Source organism: Setaria viridis, chromosome 4 (genome assembly GCF_005286985.2).
Source record: "Setaria viridis chromosome 4, Setaria_viridis_v4.0, whole genome shotgun sequence".
Classification (NCBI taxonomy): domain Eukaryota; kingdom Viridiplantae; phylum Streptophyta; class Magnoliopsida; order Poales; family Poaceae; genus Setaria; species Setaria viridis.
In genome coordinates, this window is record NC_048266.2 from 722,053 (window position 1) to 736,198 (window position 14,146).

At 46.5% G+C, this 14,146-nt stretch overlaps 1 long non-coding RNA gene, 1 other non-coding gene and 1 pseudogene across 3 annotated transcripts; 2 read left to right on the top strand and 1 right to left on the bottom strand.

Moving 5' to 3' along the window:
- Positions 1-59: 59 nt before the first annotated feature.
- On the top strand, positions 60-8,866 carry LOC117853243 (uncharacterized). Of its 2 annotated transcripts, XR_011897965.1 has the most exons (4): positions 63-394; positions 539-649; positions 1,689-7,107; positions 7,192-8,866. It is a non-coding gene; the product is annotated as an uncharacterized lncRNA (long non-coding RNA). The 2 variants fall into 2 exon arrangements; XR_011897964.1 differs by having other exon boundaries at positions 60-394; positions 1,689-8,866.
- LOC117854331 (small nucleolar RNA U3) lies at positions 8,645-8,866 on the top strand. The gene has a single exon (XR_004640260.1). It is a non-coding gene; the product is annotated as a small nucleolar RNA U3 (small nucleolar RNA).
- Positions 8,867-9,681: 815 nt separating this feature from the next.
- On the bottom strand, positions 9,682-10,640 carry LOC140222431 (uncharacterized; annotated as a pseudogene).
- Between the last annotated feature and the right edge of the window lie 3,506 nt (positions 10,641-14,146).

A 14,146-nucleotide genomic window follows, 5' to 3' on the forward strand; every position in this document is an offset into this window, starting at 1 on the left:
ATATTTATACAAACACCCCCAGTATTTACATACAGATCCCTGATTTGGATCGCGATCCGATTATTTGTAAAATGTCCCCATGTTTGGATTAATCGCTATCCGAATATATGCAAAATCCCCTCCGGTTTCCGTATCGAATTCGGCTCTCGGTCCCTCCACTCCACCTCCGGCTTGTCCGCCGACGGCTCCTCGCCGCCGCCGCCCTCCCCACCTTCCGTGCCAGCAGGAGCGTGATGCCCCATCGCCGTCCGATGCATTCAAACCCTAGGATCTCTGCCTTCACTCTCTCTGCTCCCCCAGCAAGTCCCCAACATGGCGGCGGCCATAAGAGCCAAGCGAGCTCGCCTAGGCGAGCATCAGCGCGCGCTTGAGCTCACGCAGCCGGCCATGGCAGGTTGGTCAGCACTGCGCTCTCGCCCTCTGTCCACTCATAGCAAATCTCTCTGCTCTCGTCATATGCTCTATCTGTACCTGACGAAGGAAGCCGTACGTTGCTGCAATTTTATTTCTCCTGATGTTTCTGCCTCGGATTATGCAGGTGATCGTATTACCATGCGCAAGTAACAATTCATACCAACTATGACAAATCTGCATATTGTTCAGATGTATCGTTCTATCACAATTCACAACACTTGTCATTTTCAGAGTCGTAAGTGCATGCTAATTCCATCGCTTCTACTACCATGAAAGTTTTTATTTCATTCAGCGTTTGTGTATTCAGCAAGAACACTTTTACCACCATGTATGATGCATGTAGTCTGACATGGAACTCATATTTTTTATAGAAAATGGCACAGAATTCATCGGTCATCAACATTGCAGATTTGCATGTTCTTATTTCTTAACAGATTGTTAGATACCAGAGAATGTGTATTTGTATAGCTAAATTTATGGAATTAGAAAAACAATTGAGAAAAACACGGTCACGCCTTTCTTGCAACTGACCTAACCATAACAACCTTCACAACAATACAAGTGTCCTAAGCCACGTCTGAACATACACCTTAATTTCTTGCCGACATCAAAAAGTTCAGGAAACTTATTTTTTTTGGGTGAACAGTTTCAAACTTTCAGTTAGGCTAAAGGTAGTTAGAGTTAAAGAATTGTAAGAGCACACAACTTCAGTGCTCACACTGGCACTCATGATGCAAGTGAAGCCACGTTAGGCTTGCCGAGTGCACAAGCACCTGGGAAAAAATAAAATTTCAGAGATTAGAACTTAATTTCCACCACTTGTGCACTCCCTGAACTCCGATGCATGCACAACCATCCGGCCTAGCAGCCCATGCTTGCTGCACTTGCATACTTTCTTTGCAAGCAGGACAACGCAATAAACAAACAGAGCAGTCCATAGCATTGTATCAGAAAAAGTCCACACGGACAGACCAGTGGTCGTTTGCTAACAAGCCAAGTGTGTCGCGCGCATGACGAGCAAGAGTTGCACCAGTAGAAAAACGACCTTCCATCCTCAACAAAAATCTCAGTTGTTTTTGGAACCAGGACTAAAAATAATCCTGGGTCTAAATTTCGTAGTCCGTGGAGACACCTTTAGTCCCGGTTGGTGTTACCAACCGCAACTAAAGAAGGTTTTTAGTCCCGGGATTAAAGATGGAGACCTTTAGTCCTGATTAATTAGTCCCGGTTGGAAAAATGACGGTTGCTCAAAACGCAAAAACTTCATCGTCCAGGTTCCAAATTGCAAGTCGCGAAAGATGGGGAGGCATCATTCGCTCATCGCCGGTCGCTGCAGCATGCCTCCTCGCCAGATCGATGCCTATGGTCTCAAGCTGCTCGTAAGCTTCCTTTTCTATTTCTCTCCGCTACAACATCCTTCTGGAATCTTGTTTTGCTCCAAATTTCAAAGGTATGCAACTAATTTCCTCATGAATGTTTTGGGTGCAAATCAATTTGTTTGAAGTAATAAGGTATGTTTCAATTTCTTTGGTCACCAATTCTGATTCATTCATTTAAATTGCAATGTTAGGGTATGTATTTAGAGGTTTTGTTTTTGCAAATTGCAACAAATAGGCAACTAAGAAAGGATCCATCGATATTTGAGACTTGGAGTATTGGAGTAATATACAAAATCATGTAATTGGGGAATTGGTGTAATAATATTGAAAATATATATTCTTCATCTCTGAAGTATTTTGGAAGTGTTCCTCATGTTTTAATTGGTGAAAATCGATCCCTTAATTTATTATATAGATGCACTATCATCCCCATCCTAACACTTTTTCCTACAATATTTGGTCAGATACATCATTTTAGTAAGAATTTTTACCATTACCGTTTTGTCATTGTATAGGTTAGATATAGATTTTTATACATATACATATTGAAGTGTGCACTCAGGTCGTCCGTGCTCTAGCTTCACCCCTGACAGTGGGCGTCACCTCCTCTGCACGCACCACAAAGTAAAGTATATCAATGCAAGCGAATACAGTAGAGCATGTATAACAAAATTGACTGCTTCACCTGCTACCCGGCACTTGTGCACTAACCACATCACGCCACCAATCGTAAGGGTGCCCCCGACGATGCTCCCCACCATGATCCCAACCAACACCCCACAAGATGGTCCAGCAGGCCACTGCATCTCAGGCAGAGGAGGGCTAGACGACGGCAGCTGGCAGGGCGGAGGAGTTGGGGACGATGGCGGTGGAGGGGGAGGAGGGGCAGCAACCGGCGGTTGGAACTGTCTCCTTGCATCCCCGGCACATGCCGTAAAGCATCCACAACGAGTCGATGCCGAGGTTGGTTTCGATGAAGGCGCCGTACTCGCCGACGCTGCAGAGACAGCCATGGTCCGGGTTGTTTACATTGTCCAGCACCGCTGAGCAGCAACCTAGAGGAGGAACGACTGTCAAGAGTTTACAATGCTCCGCTAGCCTTGCTGCAAGAGTAGAGTCGTTGCATTTCGGTATCATTCCTGCCCATGCATGTTATTACCATTTACATTAATTAGATATATGTGTTGTGTTTGTGGGTAACAGTTAACTCAAATGAAACCAACTAACTGCAGACCGACTACTCTATCTACTTTCATTGATCCATGGCAAAAAGAATAAACTACTACTACTACTACAATGAACAATTGCATATCAATCCTACACACTCCATCTTATTTATTAGCCAGGAATGGAAACAATTGCATACCTTCTTTTGGTGTCCTGGCCACTGAAGATACGATGTCGTTGGGGCCGGTACGGGTGTGGGTTGGGAGCTCGTAGCTGCGGTAGAGTCAGACACGAAATAAATATATGATCCAACAAATCTTTTGATGCATGCAGCTAGTTCAACGTAGTGCGTGCATGGGGTGAGTGTTGAAATATGCAATGCATACTTGGAACATTCTAGAAGATTGTGGAGATCTTAAAAGACTAACTTTGCCATGTATAAGGATAAGATCATGGTAAGGTACAAAGGTTCTAGAAAATTGGAGAAAATGCATGCCATAATTGCCATGCTTCATGGTGAAGTGTAGAATACTCTAAAACTAGATATTTTAGCATGGTAGAAAATATAAGAAACTAGATAAGGATGAGAAGGGTTTTAGAGTTAGGATATTTTGTATTGAAGAGTGTGAAAGTTTCCACATGGCAGCACCACAATGATCATGAGCACCTATAAATAGAGGTGCTCCCCTCGCTCCTAGTCAATTTCTCAACGGTGAGCGAGACCAATTATTAGCATATACATGCAAAATGTAGTATAATTAATAAAGATCAGACAGTTAGCTGAGAGACAGTCAACTAAGAAAGGATTCATCGAGAGAGAACATCATAGAAAATGGACTGCTAAGAAATAACTTCAATTTCAGATTGGCTGTACAGCCTGCACATGTTATCATCAGCATTGACTGCACAGCCACTACAAATCCTGCACAGCCTATATAGCATAATCTTAGTCTATTTGGCATCATAGAAGAGAGAAAACATCCTGCACAGCCTATATAGCATAATCTTAGTCTATGTGGCATCATAGAAGAGAGAAAACAATCAGATTAAACATAGTTATCATCGGCATTGACATCATAGGAAATGGACTGCTAAGAAATAAGAAGACACCATAGGCAATGGATCAGTGCTTAGATTAAAAACAACCATCATAGTTGTAGACAGTACTGTTCCCCACAATTTGTTCCCCACAGCCAATCTCACGTTGCTGCTAAATCATGTTCCGTCTAAATGGTGTTGCGGCTAATACCATGTTCCCCATAATTTCGAACCCATTGCGGCTACCTGGGGGCAAAATGCAGGAGGAGGGGCGGCGGTTGGAGGGCGACCGGCAGCGAGAAGGCCGCGAGAACAGCGGCTGGAAGAACAGGAGAAGAAAGGGACCAACCGCGAGAAGAAAGGGGGACGGAAAGGGGAAAGCAGCGTCGCGCAATCGAAAGAGGCACACGAAGTGAGAGAAGCAGATGGAAACCAGGAGTCGTGGAAGCGGAGAGTGAGAGAAGCAGATGGAAACCAGGAGTCGTGGAGGCGGAGAGATTCCAAAAAAAACCGTGGTATGAACACTTACCTCCGTTGGTTGACCTCCTGCTGACTCCGTGGGCCACCTAGGCCCGTGGTATGAACACTTACCTCCGTTGGTTGACCTCCTGCTGACTCCGTGGGCCAGCAAGCAAGTCCTAGGCCCAAATAGCACCTTAGAGCCCATCCTCTTCATTTGTGATCCATGTTCGCTCCTGATATAAGAGGGTCAGCAGACATAACTTATTGGTTTAGTAATTACAAATTTTAACAACAAACTTATTGTGATCAATGCCTTCCCTACAATTGAGCCACGCTCCCTCTATTACCATGTTCCCCACAATTGAGCCACGTTCCCTCTATTACCATGTTCCCCACAATTGAGCCTAGTTCCCTCTATTACCATGTTCCCCACAATTGAGCCATGTTCCCTCTATTCTACTGTTCCCCACAATTTCGCCTACGTTGCTTCTAAATACAGTTCCCCCTAAATTCCGCATTGTTCCCTCTATTATCATGTTCCCCACAACTGAGCTTCACCTATTCCCCACAATTGAGCCTGGTTCCCTCTATTACTATGTTCCCTACAATTGAGCCACGTTCCCCCTATTACCATGTTCCCCACAATTGAGCCACGTTCCCCCTATTACCATGTTCCCCACAATTGAGCCACGCTCCCTTTATTACCATGTTCCACACAATTGAGCCATGTTTCCTCTATTACCATGTTCCACATAATTGAGCCATGTTCCCCCTATTACCATGTTCCCCACAATTGAGCCTAGTTCCCCCTATTACTATGTTCCCCACAATTGAGCCACGTTCCCTCTATTACTATGTTCCTCCTAAATTCCGCAGTGTCCCCTCTAATTGCCATGTTCCCCGCAATTGAGCCACGTTCCCCACAATTTCGCCTACGTTGCATCTAATTAATGTTCCCTCTATTACCATGTTCCCCACGATTGAGCCTAGTTCCCTCTATTACGATGTTCCTCCTAAATTCCGCAGTGTCCCCTCTAATTACCATGTTCCCCGCAATTGAGTCACGTTCCCTCTATTACCATGTTCCCTGCAATTGAGCCTAGTTCCCTTTATTACCATGTTCCCCACAATTTCGCCTACGTTGCTTCTAAATACAGTTCCCCCTAAATTCCGCATTGTTCCCTCTATTACCTTGTTCCCCACAATTGAGCCATGTTCCCTCTATTACAATATTCCCCACAATTGAGCTATGTTCCCCCTATTCGAGCTCTAGAGTGGGATGGCACTGCATGCAGTGTGGAACTCGATCGTTGGGCTTGCTATTAAGATCGCCTCAAGGCAGGTTGCATGTTCCACCATGTTCCCCACAATTTCGCCTACGTTGCATCTAATTAATGTTCCCCACAATTGAGCCTAGTTCCCTCTATTCACCTGTTCCCCACAATTGAGTCTAGTTCCCTCTATTACTATGTTCCCTACAATTGAGCCATGTTCCCCCTATTACCATGTTCCCCACAATTGAGCCACGTTCCCTCTATTACTATGTCCCCACAATTGAACCACGTTCCCTCTATTACCATGTTCCACACAATTGAGCCTAGTTCCCTCTATTACCATGTTCCCCACAATTGAGCCTAGTTCCCTCTATTCACCGTGCCGATGACTCAAATATAGATTATCAAGTGAAACGGAACTGAACCGGAGAAATGACTTTACAGACATGACGAATAGCATCCCTATGAACCTAGTTACCTACTCCACCCGTTCCAAATTATAAGTCATTCCAATTTTCTTGGAGAGTCGAATCATTTTATATTTGACCAAAATTATAAAGAGGATCACAAAGGTTTATGGCCCCGAATAGATATACTATGACAATATATTTAATAAAGAAACTAATGTTACTTATTTGATATCATGAATGTTAGTACTTTATTGTACAAATTTGGTCAAATTTAAGATGCTTCGACTCTCCAGATAGTTGGAATGACTTATAATTTGGAACGGAGTGAGTACATGTGAGTAGCTCAACGGCAAAATGGGAAGGAGCACGAGCAGCAGCCCGAATGCAGCACCGGCCACCCCCACCGTACTTAAACGACTGAGATTTTGATTTTAAGTGCACAATAATCTGAACAATCCAAGAGCTGTGCTGAAGCTTATGCGCTATAATTCTGAAAGTGTTGTAGAGGTTTCTTTTTGCGCCAACACATTTGCTGATTTGCATGTTTTTGTTTTCCCATTGACAAGAATCACAAAAGCAGAGAGGCCAGAGAGCAACGACCACCATGTCATCCATACTCTACATGACTTGCACCTGACATGCAGTGGCACTGGCAACACAATTGTCTCTGAAGCAGAGCATGGCTTAGGTGAAGAAAAACTTAAGCGCCATGCCACCCCCGGGCGCCGACACGCCGCGGTGGGTGCACCGCACCGCGGACCAGATGGCCCGGTACGTCGAGGACGACCGCGCTGGCCACGTCTACGGCCGCCACGGCGTCGCGCCCCTCCGCAGACATGCGCCTGGGGCCTGGCCATGGCGTCGTTCGTCACCAAGCTCACCTTCCGCGAGATGTGCGTCGTCCTCCGCGAGCAGCGCGGCTGGCGCCAGGCGCGCGACTTCTTCGCATGGATGAAGCTCCAGGTCATCTCACACGCCTCCATTGCAGATTTGCCATCAGCCCCCATCACTTCAAACTTCAAAGCTTGCTGCTTTCTTACTCCGCAGGTTTGCAAACCGGGCTCCCCGTCGCCGGCGGCGGCGAGGGCGAGGGGCGACGGCGACGGCGAGGGCGAGGCCGGCGGGGGGGCGCGGGCGGCGCTCGCGGCGAGGGGCTCGGGCGGCCGGCGTGGGGCTCGGGCGGCGCTCGCGTTGAGGGCGGCCGGCGGGGGGCGAGGGCGGCGCTCGCGGCGAGGGGGCGCGGGCGCGCGGGCGGCGCTCACGGCGAGGGGCTCGGGCGGCCGGCGTGGGGCCCGGCGGCGAGGGAGCGGCGCAGGGAGCCAGGGAGATGGATTTGGGGGTGCGGCGCAGGGAGAGAGATGGGGTTGTGAGTTATACAATGGCCTGTTTGATGCAGGGTGCTAATTAGTTTTGTAATTACCTCATATTTAATTATTCTAATTAGCATCCGAACATCTGATGTGATACTGCTAAAGTTAAGCATGTAAGTATCCAAACGCCCCCTAAGTAGGTTGTCTTTGTTGGGGTTGGCTAGTTTTTGAGCCGAATTGTATATTTTAGATCCCGTGAATCACCTATGGGGAAGTATAAACCTACCCGGCACCCGCCATGTGTTAGGTCCCTGAACTCGAGACCTGTGGGAGAAATTCCGGACCTGCCCCGCCCCGTCCTCGTCGGATCTGAAACTTGTAGGTCTCGGATCCAGACCTGCCCGATTGCCACCCCTAATGACATCAGTATTGCAATATATAGGATCATTATCAACGTGCGCCATACATACAATACAACAGGACGACTCGGGCTAGAGCAACCTCGAAGATGCTTTGGGCTAGAGCGATAGGTTATAGCTTCTTGACCCTCTGACATAGATGTTGCTAGACAACTCTCAGATTGGTCAGATGTCTAGATTTGCATCAGCCTGGAATTTTTACTTAGAGGAAATGCACCAAAGAAAGACCCTGGAAATTGATCAATGGACACTTGGAGATTGATCAATGGACACTAGGGGAGTACATATTTTTTTCTTCAAGTTCCCAGGAATGTGAGTGCAGGTCTAGAGATGACAGAACACAATAGCCCACCCAGACGTCCCGTTGAGGTTTTAGAAGAAATTACTCCCTTCGTCCCGGCGTAAACACCTTAGTATCATCCTATGTATAAAAGAGGCAATTGAGGATGAATTTGTTTTTTCTTGTTCAATTTTTTTTGAGGGGATTTTTTCATGTTCAATTGAGATGTCTACTATAGGATGCTGAGTACATGCCCACCACATTGTGTTTGTGACATCAGTATTATTGTGATGCTGGGTGTTGAGCAGTGGCCCAAGAGCCTAGAAGACAGGAAAAGAAGGCCTCTTACAGAAAGTCTTGTTAGTTGCGGCCCAGAACAATGTACTACTTCCAGCTCGGCAGCCAGCGTTTCGCTAAAAAAAAAAAGTCCCACCTCGGGAGATTAGGCCACTGATAACCAGCTTATAAACCTAAGCCTTGGCACCCGTGGCACGACCTTACTTGAACAGGATCTGTTCTATAGGCTCGTACCGCTGCATCCTTGACTAATAAGGAGGCAAGCACTTAGGCTTGGTTGATGACACAAGGCCTGTGGGCCAGAGCGTGATTAACGGCCGGATTTGCAGTATCTAATGCATGATCTATGGCTGTAGATGATCGTTTCTGGTCAGCCTTAGCCTGGCTAGAGTGGCCCATAGGTTGTCTGACAGGCTCTATTTTTTTTACTTTTGATTTCTACCCTTTTCAGTTTTGACTCCTGATGTTTTTTTTGAGGAATTATATAAATATTAAACAAACTTCCTGATGTTTTTTTTTGAGGAATTATATAAATATTAAACAAAGAGCACAGTACAGAAATAAGGGTAAATCTCCCCCATTAAGTGTTTTTAAGTCCTGTAAGCATCAGAGTGACTCTGGTTGTTGCAGATAAAACTACATGGTTGGGAGACCGACGGCATGGTGTACTCCTGAAATTTTATTGAAGTCCAGAGCCTGTAAACAGTGCAGCTTCTCCATGGTTGTTGCCATCCTGGTAGTCGTGCAGATTGTTAGATGATGTGTGTCCTAGTTTCTTGTCCCGGCGATGTAGATGTTGATTTGTTCAGCTTATTGTGTTCTGATGCAGAAAACATTGCAGATTCTAAGTTCCCAGTAATTCGAGTTTTGGTCTAGAGATGATGGACGTAATTCGAGTTTGGAGCTGAGTGATGGTGTAAATTTTAAAAAAAAGTTGCACATACTTTTTCTTTTTACTTTCAAACCAGAGTTCAGAACTTTGACAACCTCAAGCGTAAACCTGGCTTGCACATCAGTACTGAACAGATGAATCAAGTTCAAATTCATCACACACTACGACCAAGAGCACCCTTCTGCAGCACTGAAATAACAGTGCTTCATCAGTACTTAGTTCATACAAGCCGGCACAAGCGGCAAGCATAAAACTGGCTCAGAACATGAAAACTGTGGTGAATGATGGGCCAAGCGCAAAACCATCATACTCTAATTAAATCTCAGAGTAACACCAACATAGTTCAACATACCCAATTTCCAACAGTTAAAAGTTGATGTCTTACATCGGAAACCATTAACCATCGCAGCATAAAGAGAACATACTGGGGATAACCCATATAGGTTGCACCATGCTGACACAACATATGCAAATACGGACATCAGGTTTGGTGGCATCTCCAAGCAGCGGTGTGCTTTTGCCGAACTCAAACGCAACCCAACGGCCAGAATCGTAGCAGTATACACAGTTGCTCCTCCCTCCCCATCTCTCAGGGTTCATGCATGATAATGGCTGGACCCCCTCGTCGTTGCTGATGAATATCACCCAATTCTCCAACTTCTCCACCTTCATCCACTTTGCAGGTTCAGTTGAAGTGTCAAGACGATAGGCTTCAAAGACATCGCTTGTTCCTGGATAATAACTTTGGCAGCCGACCATGAGAAGCATGTCACCGCAAGCCACCAGCCACGGGGTGCTAAGATGCCATTTAGTCATGCTATTTTTCTCACCCCACGAAACTGGTATTTTCTGTAACTGGATCCGGGGCGTCAAGTGCACCATGAACAGCCTACGATCAGAAACCATGCCAAAACCTGGCCTTTGAAGACTACAAATTTGGTTAGTGTTCCATTGCGAGGAGAGCGTTTCAACCAAGAGTTACTACCAACACGCCAAAAGAAGTTGGACGACCCAGTGGAGACAATGAGATGTGAGTTGGGAGATGCTAGCGGAGCTGTGAGGGCAGCACTATAGTAGATCTCATCAATTGGCAGTGGTGGAGCTGAAACATCAATACCAGTGAACACATCAAAAAGAAAACAGGATCTGTTGCTGGAGAATATCATATGGCCAAAGGAAGCACCGCTAAAGGCAAACTCACCCAAAGCATTTTGTGGGCAGCTACGTCCATAACCATAATCGATATGAAGCACAGGAATTTGAGAGCAAAGTGATTTATCTTGGCTGGCTAGATCAGTGACATAACATGGCCGTTTGGGTATAAAGATGTTGCTGGCAACATTTGGCAACGGGCGAGGGGAGCAGAAAGGACATCAGGCTGGAGAAGAAGAGGTGGGAAGAGTGTGTACAAGGTAGATTTGGATGGGTAAGAGGAGAAGGCAGAGCTCCACGGGTGGCAGGTGGCTGCAAATGCAAGGAGGTCGCGGAACGAGCCCAACAACGGAATGATGGAGTCCAGCAAGTCATCTGGGAGATCTGCCCAATTTCGAAGCACTGTAAAATGAGATAAGGTAAAAAAAAGTTCTGATCCAACTTGAAAGGAATTTAAGTTGAAAGGAACTTAACTACAATAGTTAAAACTTATAGGTAAAATTTAACGGATAGTAATGGAAGGAACGTAACACAAAGGGTTAATAGTTAAAACTTATAGGTAAAATTTAACGGATAGTAATGGAAGGAACGTAACACAAAGAACTGATCCAATTTAACTTGAAATAAATTGCTAAGCATGGATGGCAACAAACTTCAAAGGAATTGAACTAGCACTAAAATGAAAGGTTCAACGAACAGGATATGTTACAGAAGCTAACATTACTGTTCCAACACAAGTGCAAACATTATTTTCGAAACCCATCACTACACATCACTACAATAAAACAAAGTCATGGCACAATCACTTCTTGTTGGTCATGTCCCAGTAGAATTGGATACAGCTCATTCGGCCCTCTTTCGTTGTCATCCCCATCAACACCGACCGATACTCCGCGCTCTTACAACATAAATACATAGCCTGGCAGTGAAGCAGAGACCCCTCCTGTATACCATCTTCTTTCAGGAGCTGCAAACAACGAACTATTTGTTCATGGGTACGGTCTGCAACTGCCACACTCTCAAATAGCTCCCTGATGTACTGCTCCAAGTTGTCACTTCTTTTTTTCATAGGACTGTCCACAGAGAATTCCCGGGCCGGCCGTTTGGACATGGCATGAGCACTACTAGCAGGCGGGGGGTCCTGGTCCAAGTCCGCTGCACTGCCCTCAGTCCCCACGCTAGGTGTCGCCTCACGAATACCTCCTGCCGTCAGCAAAGTGCCCCTGTCTTGGGGTTCATGGCCAAACAACTCAAACAATTCGTCGAGGAAAGGTGGAGGCTTAACAGAAGTCGGCTGGGAACTCGGCTGGGACCTCGGCGGGGCATCACCACCAGTGGTGCCCTGCAATGTTGAAGCAACAGTAAATGATCAAGGCCAAAAATATAAAGGTACAAATAAGATGCCGAGTAACTTAGGGGCCTGTCATAGGACGTATCTCTTTGTCCTCTTCCCAATAGGTGGCATCAGCAGAAACACCACCAGTTTGTGTGTCGCACCCTAAATCAGATTGCTTTTGCAAGGCCATCCAACTCAGGAATGTTCTCCTCAGGTTGTTGAGCTTGTTCTGCAGCTGCTTGCTGCCTAAATGCAACCCAGTTTGTGCCCTGAAGCTTGAGTACACGTTCTTCCATCCCAACTTAGAGAGGCATCTGTTGCTCCAATTGAGCTGGTTCTTCTGAGCAATGCACAAGTCCAGCAAAGTTTTCGTCGTGCCCTCGTCCCAGCTGGCACGGTTATTCATCTAAGTACACAGGAGCTGCAATTATATTGCACCGAGCTACGGATAACCAGGAGGCATACAACTAAACAATCTAAAATTACTGGATATGTTACTTGCCTTAGCATGTGTCTTGGCACGTTTGTGGCGGAAATTGTACGGGCACACCGGTGGGAGAGAGCACGACGAAGTCGATGACGATGCCAGTGTGGGCACCGTTGGTACTTCCTCGCGGTTGGCCTGCTAGTAGGCTTGTATCAGTCGCCTGCAAAGGTGAGAAAACCAAAAACAGACTGTAAAAAAAATCCAGAAGGTTGAAACTACAATCATGAGCACAAAAGAAAGATTTGAGGTTTTGATGTGCCAATTTCATCATTTGAATCAGTTATCCTGAATTAAATTTGGACACTAGTTTCATTTGAGAATTAAAGTAAGAGTGATATGCAATAAAAATAAAGAAATAAGCATGCCATGCTAGAATGTTGCAGTAGCTAGTTTAACATCTAACATAGTCAAAACATCTCATTTTATTCATGCAACAATACCAAGCATATGGTATCAAGTAGCAACAATAAGAAGATTAAGTAAACGCTAAATAGTTGACCAGCACTTAATTAAGGATGCCTTCTTTCAATCATTATCACAGTCATCAGTACATCTGGTCTAAAGCACAAATAAGGCATCTTTGTACACCAAGTAATTCCCAATTTAAGTTGTAATTAGCTTAACAAGATATGAGCAACCATCTGGAAATTCTATTGCCAGTACAGAACTGACCCACGGCATTAGATCAATCAAACTACCAACCAAACCGCAGCACCATGGTTGACCCACCCCAAATCTCCACGAATCCGATGGGGGAGCAGCATTACCTATGAGCGAAGGGGAGGGAGGGGGCGACGGACTGGGAGAAATTCCTTGCACGCGACGGCCCGCCGACGGCGGAGAACGGGCGCAACCGAGGGAGCGGGTGAGTGGAGGGAGCGGCGGCGGCGGATCCGGAGCGACCGCGACCGACGGAGGGGGTGAGATGCGGGAGCGACGGCGGCATCGCGCGGCCGAGCGCGACGGAGCGGGCGACGCGATGGCCGGCCGACGGCGGAGAGCGGGCACAAGCGAGGGAGCGGGTGAGCGGAGGGAGCGGCGGCGGCGGATCCGGAGCGACCGCGACCGACGGAGGGGGCGAGATGCGGGAGCGACGGTGGCGTCGCACGGCCGAGCGCGACGGAGCAGGCGATGCGACGGCCGACCGACAGCGGAGAGCGGGCGCAAGCGAGGGAGCGGGTGAGCGGAGGGAGCGGCGGCGGAAAGGGAGCGAGAGAGAGTGACGGGCGTATGTGGCGTCTGTGGATGAGGACGGGAGGCGACAGGGATTTGGGAGGAACGCGTCGGTGGAGCAGCCGCTCGAAAGGCGTTGGTGAAGCGCTCCGAACGGCTGGGCTGAAAAGCCCAACCGGAAGAAGCCCAGCGCAGCAGCAGAAGCCCACCGAACGGGCTGATAACTTGCAGGTGAAAGAAGCTTCTCTGTGACAAACCGTAAACCCAAAGCCAACATTAGCAGGTTGAAGTGGATAGAATGAACCATACAAATAAAGCTGACAAATTTATAAGAAATATAAATGCCAGTTTTAAGCACAAGAATGCAACAGAACAGAACATGCACAATAATACTAGTCGCAAAACAAAACAGTGTGATCTTGGTACGGTTGGATTACATGGATTATGCCTTGTTTGCTAATATAATGCAGTAGTGCCTATAAATGTGTAAAGCCTTCTTGCAGTCTAAAGTCTTTTTAAGTACTGTCCCTCCATAATCTGATCAGTAATTTCAAAGAGACAAGCCATCGCTATCCTATTAGTCTATTACAGGAAAATAATTAAAACATCACGTAGATACAATTTATAATGGATAGACCGATAGAAGCTAACACTAT